Source organism: Cyprinus carpio, chromosome B24 (genome assembly GCF_018340385.1).
Source record: "Cyprinus carpio isolate SPL01 chromosome B24, ASM1834038v1, whole genome shotgun sequence".
In the NCBI taxonomy this organism is placed as follows: domain Eukaryota; kingdom Metazoa; phylum Chordata; class Actinopteri; order Cypriniformes; family Cyprinidae; genus Cyprinus; species Cyprinus carpio.
In genome coordinates, this window is record NC_056620.1 from 13798513 (window position 1) to 13812113 (window position 13601).

At 36.3% G+C, this 13601-nt stretch overlaps 1 pseudogene; it reads left to right on the top strand.

Annotated features, from left to right (window-relative positions):
* Positions 1–8015, top strand: part of LOC109085564 — a 17962-nt pseudogene extending 9947 nt beyond the window's left edge.
* Positions 8016–13601: the final 5586 nt, after the last annotated feature.

A 13601-nucleotide genomic window follows, 5' to 3' on the forward strand; every position in this document is an offset into this window, starting at 1 on the left:
ATCTTAATTACTTTATGTAAGACAATGAAATAATTTGTTATTACAGCAAACAAAAGAATCACAACACCGGCGAAATGTTTCTACTGTAAAGTATGACAAATATGTTGCGTGTTTGTTTTTGCAGATGACCCTGCAGTGTGCTCGATTTCAAATCCTGATTTTGTTATCTACTCCTCTGTGGTGTCGTTTTACTTGCCATTCATAGTGACCCTTCTGGTCTACGTGCGCATCTACATCTTTCTCAGAAGGAGACGGAAGAGAATCACCTTCCGTCAAGGCAGTGGCAAAGTTCAGCCATCATCTCTACCACCATCTGCGGTAAGAGTAGATATTCTCTCATTTCACCTCCACACATGATCTCCTCAAACTGTTTTGGATTCTCTACTCTACTTACAACACACGTAATCCACCAATAACTGTGCATAATGACTAGAAGTATCAGTTACCGGTGGTAAGTATAGATTAGAAACACATCTTGGCTCCAGCTTCAATCTTGGATCGAAACTCGGTATAACATTTCACTTAAATTCAAAGAAGCCTGGAATCCAGTCTGTCTTTGTTAGGAAACATTACTTGGTTGTTTTATTCAGTGAAACAACTCTCCCTATCAGCGGATAGAGCCTTTGTATCATTGCCTTCCTGTGAAAGTGAGATGCACAGTCAGGTCTTTGGAAAAGTTCCAGAAAAGCCATTCAGATACGCACCCTAGGAATTTTATGGCAAGATTTAGTTCCAGCTAACTGGAGCAAAATTTGATATGGAGAAAAGGCTTTGTATAGGCTGCCCTGAATATTTTTCTTCCTGTTAAAGGGGTCATATGATGTTGCTAAAAAGAACATTATTTTGTGTATTTGGTGTAATGAAATGTGTTTATGCGGTTTAAGGTTAAAAAAACACTATTTTCCACATACTGTACATTATTATTTCTCCTCTATGCCCTGCCTTCTGAAACGCATCGATTTTCACAAGGCTCATCTCTCTGAAAAGCGAGGTGTGCTCTGATTGGCCAGCTATCCAGCAGGTTGTGATTAGCCGAATGCCTCAAGCATGTGACGGAAATGTTATGCCTCTTTGGTTTTGGTTTCAGTTTCATATTGTGCTGCCTTGTCCTGCCGGAGCGATGAGACAAAAACATAAAACCCATTATAAACATGATATAAACATGATTTCTAGTCATGTCTACCCTGGGCTGGACGCTGCTTCGTCCATGGCGAAAGCCAATTCGGCGATCCACAGTGCAAAGTTGATGTATTTCCTCAGCGACCAGCACGGATCAGCTCCAGGCATGACGGAGCAGATATTGGAAGGCCAAACAAAGTAGTTTCGCTTTCACAGTGAAACACACAGCGTCTATACGACATTATGCAAACCTCCCCACAAACAAAAATACATAAACGAGAACAAAATATAACCATCCTTTCTTTGCGTGAACATCTGGGCGGTGTTATGCAAATCTTCCCACACAGTGATGTAGAGATGTGGGGGCGTGTTAGAACGAGCCATTTCAGGAGGGCATGGACGAGTCTCAACTTTTATAAAGAATATCTCTTTGGATTTGAGACTTTAGTCTTTGCAACTTCACAGATCTTCTTTATTCACCAAGAGCTTGTAACACTCCAAAGAGAAAGGAAAATTTGAAATCGCATAATATGACCCCTTTAAGGATTAGAATAAAGAAAATGAAGTCCTAGCACAGACTTACATATATGAGCTGTAAATTGATTTACAGAACTGGGTAAAGAAATGGTTAACTCAAAAATGAAAACTGTCATAATTTACTCACCTTCATGTCATTCCAAACTTGTGTGACTTTCTTTTTTCTGTGTGACACAAAAGAAGATATTAAAAAATATATATATATTTTTTTGACATTTTAAAGTAAATCAATGGGGTCTGATATTGTTATTCAAAAATCGTTCCTGGAGTAGGGGTGGGCGATATACGGGCAGGTGTTTGCACATGCTTTTAAGAATTGCAGCTGTTAAAACGCAATCAGCAGCTAAAGAGAATTAATTTCGCTATATGTGTGCACTGTCAGAGAGGCGTGCACATGTGAAAATGATGCTCATTGAGCGTGGGAATGTTAAACTGAGGGTTTTTTTTTTTGCCACTTTATAGGGCATTGAATGGTTAAATACACACACTTCTTTGTGTCCAAAATATCCGTCTTTGCTAGTATCCTCGTAAACACAGTAGGTCTTAAGTAGAAGCAAAAAAAAAAAAAAAAAAACACACACTCAACAGTATATTGGATCCGGGTACCTCTTAAAGTGACAGCAGTCTAATATTCCTGCTGTCTTTTATTCATGTTAACCACACAACAAAAGAGAGAAAACCTCTCACTGCTCTTTACTTAATGAATACTGTAATAATAAGAAATATATATATTTAATTTACACAGTGAAGGATATGTAGCGACTTTTATAAATTTGATTACTTTATATAACGTGTTTAGCATTTCTTATTTATTTGTTCTACTGTAGTTTTTTGTTTTAGTTTTTTGTGATATTTTCAAAGGTATCAAAGTTTTGATTTAAAGCCTTTGTTTTCCACATGCTGACTCTTTAACATTTCTCCGCAGGAGACGTGTTTACAAGACGACACTCACAAAGAGAAAAGAGACCTTTCCCCCATCAGGATCAATGTGATAAATGTGCGTATACCATTGTGTGTCTGCATGTGTGTACAGAAATGTGTGACTACTCTAATCTTGCATGAAATGAAGCTTCTCAGAGCAACAGAGCCTGTGAAGAAATCTTACAAGGTATTTTGAGATTGCTGGCAGCATTCTCCCTCCTGTTTTAGCATAGCGAGTGCATTTCTGTTGCCGCGCCTCCACAGACTTATCCCTGCGGCTGTAAGCTGTGAACTGAAAATGTGTGGCTCTGACGTATGGCCCCCAACTTGCTCTGGCTGGTGATTTACTCCCTTCACTGGCACACACTGTTTGTCGAAAATGTTTCCACAGGAGGCACATCAAAGTTAGGACTAACAAGCATTGGTAGGGAGCCACAGAAAATGTGTTCAATGCAGCTGTTAGTTGAGGCCTAGGGATCAGAGCTGGGATATAAAGAAGGGAGATACTGATTAATTGACAAAAAGAGGAGATGCAATGTGAGTGATACGATATTTGCATTAAAGAGATAATTGCATTTGTGCAACAGGATAGTTTTAAAGTTTAAGGTAGATATGTTTTTTTTTATTTCTATTTTTTAATCTCTTATGCTCACCAATGCTGATTATTTACAAAAATACAGTAAAAACAGTAATATTGTTAAACAATATTACAATTTAACATAATTATTTTAATATATTTTAAAATGTTATTTACTCCTGTGATGGCAAAGATGAATTTTCAGCAGCTATTTCTCCAGTCTTCAGTATCACATGATCCTTCAGAAATCATTCTAATATGCTGATATGGTGCTCAATAAACATTTCTTATCATCAATGTTAAAAACAGTTGTACTGCTTAACACTTTTGTGGATACATATTTGAATTTATTTGAAATAGAAATCTTTTGAAATATCAGAAATGTTTTTGCTGATACTTGTGATCGATTTAATACATTCTTGCTGAATATAAAAAATCATAATGACCCTAAACTTTTGAATGATAGAGTACAGTATATATAGAAAAAAATATACAAGTTTATTATATTTAAAATATATAATAATAACCATAGAATAAAATATTTTTTCTTTTTTAATTTATAATAATTAGATCATAAAAGTATATAAATTGACTTTAGAAATAACATTTCATAAGATATTCAGAAAAAAAAAATGTTTAAAAGTGACAATATTTTGTTACATATATGCTTAAAACAAGACAAAAACATTTCACCATTTGGGTGAAAAAAAAATCAATTAAACCAAATTTAAGATATATAAAAAAAAAAAAAAAAAAAAAATAATAATATCCAAAGTAATTTTGTCAGTTTTAAAGAGGTTTTAATGTTTTTTATGGAAAATAAGACTTTTTTGCTGTTTATTTTGTTGATTTGAGAAAGATATTCTGCTATCTACCCGGACTAAAAATCAAAACGCTTTTTAAATAACTTTTTAAAAGTCAGATTTTATACTAAAATACTATTTTATATCCAATGAGAAGGTTTGGTTAATTTATACATGAGTGATTTTAATAAGATATGGCTGGAAAAACAGCAAATGTGTATTTAGTAGCCAGAGGGTTACTGGTTCATTGCCCTTTCTTACGGAATTGCAAAGTCAAGAAAGCAATCCAAAACTTGTCCAATGTGTAAGGCGGTGTGAAATCAGCTTCATATTGCAACAAAAATACTCAGTAGTCCTTGAGACAATATCATTCTATTAGAGGAAATGAGGACAGCATACCTCCTTGTGCTAATTAATTATAGAACAGACATGCTTACAGGAATAAAGATATGCAGCACACCTTGTAGTTTGCGTGCTTGCATTTCATCTCCCTATCTGTTCAGGAAACCAAGGAGCAGGTGATCCGTCCGCGGCTCCTCGCCAGCTGCCCGTGGCGTAAGCGGCCTCAAACAGCCCCTGCCGAGAACTCGCTGCTGCCTCCTGTGATAACGCTGAACTACTGCAGCATCAGCCAGGCATCCTTTGCTCGTACTGAGCAAGACGCAAACCCTGAGGAAGAGGAGGGTGAGGACGAGGAGCAGGTGACAGTTAGGAGCTGCGAGGTGAAGAAGTTGTCAAACGGACGCACACACACCACCCTGCGTCCGGCGCGGCCCGCTCGCGTCATGGTGTGTCCCAGTCAGGTCCGCTGTAGAAGTATGCACTCCAAGGAAAAGAAAGCCACACAGATGTTGGCCATCGTTCTGGGTGAGAGACTTGTGCTGCTTGTACAGGCTCTATTATTAGATTCCTAGGTTTATAACAAAAAATATTATCATATCATTTCTGGTGTGGTTAACGGTGCAGAATTTACATGCTTCTCCTTTAAAGTGATAGTTCACCCAAAAAAATTTAATTCTTTCATATTTATTCATGCTCAAGTTGTTACAAACCTGCATGAATTTCATTCTTCTACTGAATACAAAAGAAGAAATTTTGAACAATGTTTACAACCAAAGAGTTGCTGGTCCCGATTGACTTCCATAGTATTTTTTTTCCAAAATATAAAAATCAAAAATTAACAAACAACTATCAAGTTGGAACAACTTGAGTGTGAGTTAATGATGACAGAACTTTCATTTATTTTCAGTTGCACTATCCCTTTAAAGTGAAGAGAGACCATACACTTTGACTCATTACTGAGCTATTAAAGTTCATCTAACTATGTTTTGTTATTTTTCACAATTTTCTACAAATAGATTTCAGCTTAAATACATTAAAACTCTCTGGCAGTAATTTCATCTTGTTGTAAGCTTTTATAAGAGTGAATAAGTTGAAAAATCCCATTGGTTAACATTATTAGAACGTTTGCCATTCAACAGTAATGGAATCATTGTAAAATTAGCATACCTTATTGTGTTTGGTCTTGCATTTATTTGCATACTGACTTGTTTATTTTTACTTCCATTTGTCGCCCTGAGCATCATGACAACAGTGACACAGTGATGCGACATTTAATTTACGCCAAACTTGAAAATTGTCTCACTTTACATTCTATCTTGTTTTGGCCCAAGGCTATTATGTATTCATAATTTTCAAGGTTAAACTCACTTGTCTGTTGTACCGTGGTGCCCCAGGTGAGATCATATATGCATTATATAATAAGTTACAATAAACAAACAGATTAAAGATTGATTAAATTGAAGGTCAAAGATACATAAGAAGAGCTACTTGTAAAAAGTTTGGGGTCGGTAAGATTTTTTATTGTTTGTGAAAGAAGTTTCTTTATGCCAAAGCTGCATTTATCTTATTAAAAATACAGTAAAAACAGGAATACTGTGAAGTAATTTTGAAGTGTATCACAATGCATGTGCATGCTTTCCTCTTAATGTAAACAAGGTGTAATGAATGCATTGTTTACATGCAGAAAAATCATGTGCATGCATAATTGTGTTCCAAAGATGAACTGATGTCTTACGGGTTTGGAACAATATGAGGGTGAGTAATTAATAACAGAATTTTCATTTTGGGGTGAATTATCCCTTTAAAAAAAATGACTGACCCCAAACGTTTGTAAAGTAAATAAATTGTAAAATTGTAAATAAACAATAACAAACAAGTCTAGTGGTGTGACACATTGAGAATAAGAAGTCCTGTGATCAAATCCCAGGTGAAGCTATCAGCATTTTATTTTGTAATTTCACTGACTTGATTAACTCGACCTGTGTCGCACATCATTATCAGCACTGATATTCATCCCTCTCACACGTCTCAGAGGTGATGGGGAGGGACATGTAATTTATGAAATTCATCGTCTTGCTGATTGCTTACAGCAAATTGATTCCGTGTTTTTTATCTTCACTACTGCAAAATTGTTTTTCTTTCATATCAGGTGTCCTGACGCCTCCCCCCTTCAACCCGAGCACATGCCACTATACTATTTTTTCAATCAATGATTCACTTAGTTTCTCATCTGACATTTTGAAAGTGGGTTTAAGAGTCACTCTGTGAAGCTCAGTCTGCGTCTGGCATGTGCTACAGCTCGTCAGATTGCAACAAAAAGCCACCTGGGGAAAAATGAAGATGCTGAATGCCAATAGTTTCATGCAACACCTACAGAGTATAGTCAGACTCCAACATACTAGTTTTAAACAACATGAAGTACCAAATAACCAATTTGGCTCTATTATTTTCGACTGATGACCCATGAGTCAGTTTTCTGTAAAGTGATACATGACATTGATGGTAATCTGAAACGTCTGCTTAATTGAGGAGGAAATTAAATCACACTCATGGAGACAGATGTCTTGGATCGAGGGAATGGCTCAGCTGCCTCAGTTCAAAGTCAATTGGTCAGGGTTGTCACGTGACTATTTTGCCAGTGGTCAAAGTTTTTGAGTGCTAAAAACACTTTTTTTTTTTTTTTTTTTTTTTTCAAATTCAACAAAGCAGTTTGTCATTTTCAGACAATTTTAAGTTCATCTAAAAAGCCTCATGGCTTTATTTCCTCTGTGCATCACAGAAGAAATGCAATTTTAGCTCTTTTTTAAAATGGATGTTACCACATTTTGCTGTTATGTGTTCCTATTTATTCATTGTTTGTGGTTTTTGTCTTATAGGGGTTTTTCTTATTTGCTGGCTGCCGTTCTTTGTGACCCACATCCTAAACACTCACTGCAGATCTTGTCACATTCCTCCTGAGGTCTACAGCGCCTTCACTTGGCTCGGCTACGTCAACAGTGCTCTCAATCCAGTCATATACACCACGTTCAACATTGAGTTCCGCAGAGCCTTTATTAAAATCCTGAGTTGCTAAACCATTAGCTATACTCTCATATAATTCTCAATGCAGCTTCAAGACATTATGGATTCAATTTTGGGATACAAAGTGCCATATGCAGGGGATATTAAAGACCTTGAACAATCTGAAGGTGATTTCAAATTCACTACAAAGCGCACTACAGTTGGAATTGGTGGATTAGCGTTTGTCTGAAACTTCTTCAAACTCCACAGATCATTTTGAGACGACAGACCAATCTGGAGCTCCAGATGGTGCTTCACACTCAACAACAAAAGACTAGAATATCTTCTGGACCTTACTCTCCATCTCACCACCTTGTCGCATGCGGAGCGAAGTCTGAGGTCATCATGTTGTTTGCATGTGTCACACCACTGAATGAAACGGAATTGAGTTTTGCCTGAAACTCTTCAGTAAAACAGCAAAGAAAACTATTTATGTGACTACAAAGGCTAGTGATTTGTCAAAGGGACCATAAAGCAGGTGGACCAGAGGAGCGTGAAGTAGTAAAAGATCCAAGATGTGTTGTGCCTATAATGGTTTCTCCCTCCTAAGGGCAAGTTTCGTGATCCAACTGCATATCAGGATAGAAAAGAGAAGAGATGGTGATGATTGTTATGGATGAAACATGATTTTGTGCTGTGAATTAAAACTACATTGAATCCCATAAGCCCTGGTGTTATCTGAAATACATACATAGAGGCTTTATGTCCATTTTGCATAGGCCTCATCAGATTTGAGATACAAATAATATTTATATAAATATAAATATAAATATAAATATATACAAATACATAAGTCTCTTATGCTCATCAAGGATGCATTTACTTTATTTAACACACAGTAAAAACAGTAATACTATTATCATTTAAAATAATTGTTTCTAATTTTAATATATTTTAAAATTAAATTTATTCCTGTGATGATAATATAGACTTTTCAGCAGTCATTACTCCAGTCCCAGTATCACATGATCTTTTAAGGAAGCATTCAGAATCAATTAATTAAAGAATCAAGGAACATTTCTTATGTTGAAAAGTATTGCTGCTCAATATTTTGGTGGAAACAAAAGTAATATATTTTTGAGGACTCTTTGATGAAAAGAAAGTTCATAAGAACAGCATTTATTTGAAATCATCTTTTTAAATATTATAAATGTCCCTTTTGATCAATTTTACCATGTGTTCAAACCCTACTGACCCCAAAATTTTGCACATTACTGTAAATAAACAAGCCTTTATTGTCATTTTTGATCAATTTAATGCATCCTTGCTGAATAAAATTATTAATTTCTTTAAAAAAAAAAAATATTACTAACCCCAAACTTTTTAATGGGAGTGTGTGTATAGACATTTTGATATCTATACTGTATATTGTATATGCAGATCAAAATCTCACAGCTGCTCTTTGCCATACAACAAAACTGTTATGAAAAATGTGAACCCATGGTCTCATATCATGTTCAACAAAATCTGCACTACTACAAACACATCTTACACTATATCTTACACAGTATTGAACCACAAGTTCTTTAAAAGCGATTATTTTGTCTTACCTCATGTATTATTCATGCCTAGGGAAAGAAACGTGCCAGGACTACAATTGCCAGGAAAAAATAGATGCATGGTGCCTTTGCATATAAGTGCACAAATATTGGATTGAAAAGACAAAAGCGTCTGGAGGTTGAAGGAGAAATATGAAGAACATAACCCAAGGAGATGAGTGTGTGTGAAAGTAGATAAGTCAGTTTGTTGATTTAAAGTGAGTGAGTGAAAAGGTTCAGTTGAGTGAATTAAAACAAGCGAGTTGATTGGGCGACAGCGTGAATGACTGTGAATGTGACCTAAAGCTTTGAACAGACAAGGAAAAAAGGCACTTTGAATTTCAACCAGCATTGATGGAGAGCTCAGCTGGAATCCAGCTGATTATACAGAAAAAGATTTTGAAAAAGCGTCATGCTCAAGTGTGGCTTGACCCAGATTGTAGCTTTTTCAGACACACATGTGGATACTCTGCATGTGTGCCCTAATGAGCGTGTGTGAGTGCTGGTACAATAGAGTGACAATGTGAGTGATGGCCTCCTCTTACTAATTACTAAACGCTGGCGAGACTCCAGGCCTCTCCTGAGCTCCGGTTTTAATGTGTGTGGTCCGGCGCGCACACAGAATCGTGGCTTTAACTTGCTGTCAGTGAGAGTGCCAGCTAATGAATTCAAATTGTCGTTTCTCTCGCAAAATCCGGCCCTCCTTCGGTCTTTCTGTTCTCGACCACTACGTATCTGTCTAAAGCACTCACTCCCTGCTGTAGATTCCGATCTGGCTGCATTGTGGACCAGCTTTTGCAAATCATTTCTTTATGAGAGAAATAATTTCTTTATGAGATTTCTTTTTGTGTGCGTATACTTGTTTTTGTGGCTGAACCCCTGCCGGCACTTGTTCTGAGCTAGTCACTAAGCTGCATTCAATAACGGCTCAAAATTGAGGTGGGCTATTGGAAAGACTTGTGAAATGTTATATAAGCTTCTGACTTTCACATTATGACTCTGCCCATCATAGACAGAAGAGGCTAACTCAATCACACCTGGGGAAAAGCTCCATATGGGACCTCTCCATATCACACACACACACACACACACACACACACACACACACACACACACACACACACACACACACACACACACACACACACACACACACACACACATAAATGGGAACATACAATATCAAACACTTCTAATAGTTTGCATAAAGCTAATTATTACAGAAAATTCTATGGAAGCCCATTCTGGCAGAAGGGGAAAAATGCTTGAAATAAAAAATGTGACATAAAAAGTCATAATTAAAAGTCAAAATATTATATAATTACGAAATAAAAGTAGAAACTAGTCAAAGTCAAAATTATGACATTGAAAAGTGCAAATACATTTTTTTTGTCATGATTTTTATATAATAATTTTGACTTTTTGTATCATAAATGACTTTTTATCTTAGAATTTAACATTTCTGTGATAATTGTAACTTTTTATCACATATTAATTACTTGCTATCTCATAATTTCAACCTTTTATGTCATAATTACAATTTTCTACATTATAATTATAATTTACTGATAACCCCCCCCCCCCCAAACCTAACAGAAAACTTCTTGCATGTGAAGAACTATTTTTTTTAAAAGTTCTTGTACAACTAAAATTAATTGTTTTAAATGTTACAAGTGAATTTAGGCATAAAAACATTAGAATTTACGGTATTAAAAATGCTATTGATAATATTTAAAAGTGTTAATAAATTAGTCTTTTTAAATATTAGATGACAACAAAGGATCTAAATATAAAATATATAAAGTTGTGAATGTGAATGGGATGTGAATGTGAATACTCACAAATTAGAAGAATCATGCATTACATTTTTTTTAAATATTTAAATAACTAACCTTATGTATGAGCAACAGTAATAAAAAAAACACCCTCCATAACTGTATGCCATTTTTTTCAAGCACTTGACATTTTGACATTTAGAGAGGTTTGACATCCTCTTAAGAAAGACAGTATAACGCACGTCTTCATTACCGTGTAGTTTGATTTAACATGAAAATAGACACAAACAGAGGATCGTATTTGTCTCACTGGTGACAGTTTAATGAATACTGGATTTATCACATGCCTGATGTGTTAAAAGACAACCAGAGGGAAGATAAGTTGCCCAATTACAGAAGCACAATAGCACAGCTGGAATCCTGGATCTGTCTTACAGCCGAATAAAATGCATTTGCACACACACTTAAACATGCACGAGCTTGCATTTCGAGTAGCCTACTGTATATGCGACTAAACTAGTTAGTGAACCTCAGCTGGTTAGTTTTGAGACCTATATGCCATGTTGTGATGCTTCATTGGAGTTGGTTCTTCATAAAGTGTCCAGTGGTGAGCTTATACTGTAAATCTGTGCCATTGGGAGATGGGATTCTGGTCGTTTGTTACCGTTATCTGCAGTGGCAGTGCTGTGCGAATTCTGATAATTATGTAAATCTCCCCCGATCCCCTGGAAGAACTGTGAATAGCTATAAATAAACTCAGTTTGATGCTCTTGTTAACCTGAGAGATGCACTTTCACGACCACAACACCCATGTCGCATTATCTGTCCCGCTTTATCCAATATCTATTGTGTGATAAAAAGAAGAGTGAGTTGAAAGTACTTTCCTTGCGTGACTACCATATGAAGCTCCTAAAACAATGCATTTAAAGTGATTCATTGGTAGCCAGGTGGAGAGGAGAATTTAAGGGCCAATTCATCTCTATGGCCACAAGGTCTCCTCTGACAAACCACATTGACATCAAGTTTTGGTTAACACATGCCCTTGGTTTTACTACCAGCCCCAATGATCATTTTCAAGCATTTGCTGTAGTGTATTTTTTTTTTTTTTCATTTTATATTGGCCCAACAACATATGACGCTGGTTATTATTTGGTCACCACAAGACTAAAGTACCAATTGGAGATGACAATGTTTGTTGTACTGACAAAGGAAATGAAATGAGATGCTGTCAAACGCAATTTAGCTCCCAGTGGACCGCACCACAGGCTCTTTGCCTCGCACTGCAGTTCTCAATTAACCACCTTTGCAGGTCCGTTTAGTCTCCACTACTGCATCGTACAGATTTGCATTCAAATTGGCTTCAATTATCATCCGGGACTAATGCAACAGGATTCTGGGAGTGAAATCATCAGCAAGTTATCACTTGGAAGAAGCGTAGAAAAGCAGAAGGTTTAAGCATTGCAAAAAATCATGGTATTAGATTTAATAGTATACCATGGTACTTTGATGTGTATAGGAATAGGAATAGTTCAGCCAAAATGAAAATTTGCTGAAAAATGTACTAATCCTTGTGCCATCCATGATGTAGATGAATTTTTAGTTTCTTCAACAGAACATATTTGGAGAAATTTAGCATTATATCACTTGCTTACCAGTGGATCCTCTACAGTGAATGGATGCCGTCAGAATGAGAGTATAAACAGCTCATAAAAACATCACAATAGTCCATAAGTAATACAAACTCACCCATACATTGTCGATGGCCTGAGGGTGAGTTAAGTTTCAGCAAATGTACTCACACTCATGCCATTATAGGTGTATAAGTCTTTCTTCTTTCAGATGAAAACAGTTTGAGTTATATTGACAGTTAATGGGGGTTCAGATTTTGAAGTTCAATAAAGTGCATCCACCCATCATAAAAAGTGCTCCGCAGGATCTGGGGGTTGAATAAAGGCCTTCTGAAGTGAACTTATGCATTTGTGTAAGAAAAATATCCATATTTAAAATGTTATAAACCATAATCTCTAGCTTGCACTAACTGTCGTACGCACGTTCCAGCGGATGACGCAGTACATGAGAAGTGAGAAGTGACAAATCTGGAAGCACAGAGGAGAAAGCAAAACAAAACACCAGTCATGAATTAGAAATACAAAACGAGGATTTGTAAAGAAAAATGTCTGAGCATTTCCATATATGCAAAGAGGATTTCATTTGCTGTAAACAAAACTTGGTTCTCACAAGACTAGCCTATTTTGTCTGCAAGCTAGAGATTACAGTTTATAAAGTTTTAAATATGGATATTATTCTTACACAAATGCAGCAGTTCACCTCCCGTAGCTGCAGGACTGGACTGGGACACAATTTCAGGCCGGGAAATCTCACATTCACGAGGCTACAGAGAAAAAAAAAGGCCAAAATGGTACCTTTTGAGGTACAATAGCTTGTTACTAGTGCAGTACCCTTAAAAGAACATCTTTGTACTTTTTTATTATTATAATTTTTTTGTTTACTCCTAATAGGTACCTTGAACCAACTAATAGTAAAAAAAAAAACAAAAAATACTAACATTTAACAATTACTTCTACAAACATGTCACGATGGACTGGCATGAGGTGTCTGAGGTGGGTCTCGAACCCGGGTCTCCCAGTCAGGGAAAGCTAGTTCTCTACCTCTGGTCTACTGGGAAGAACAGTTTCTTAGAAGACCCATGTGCAGAAGGAAGAGCAAACTCAGAGGCTTAGGTAACTCAAAGGCAGGCAGTCTTTACTTGGTCTCAGTAGTAAATATAAACAAAATATCCATTACAGCTTTACAGCACAAAACAGAAGGTAGTCCAATAGGCAACTGGAAAATGAAACTTAACAGGTCTACAACACAGGTAATAGGTACTGGGTAGGCTCAAGACTGAACACAGCACAATGAAACTGCC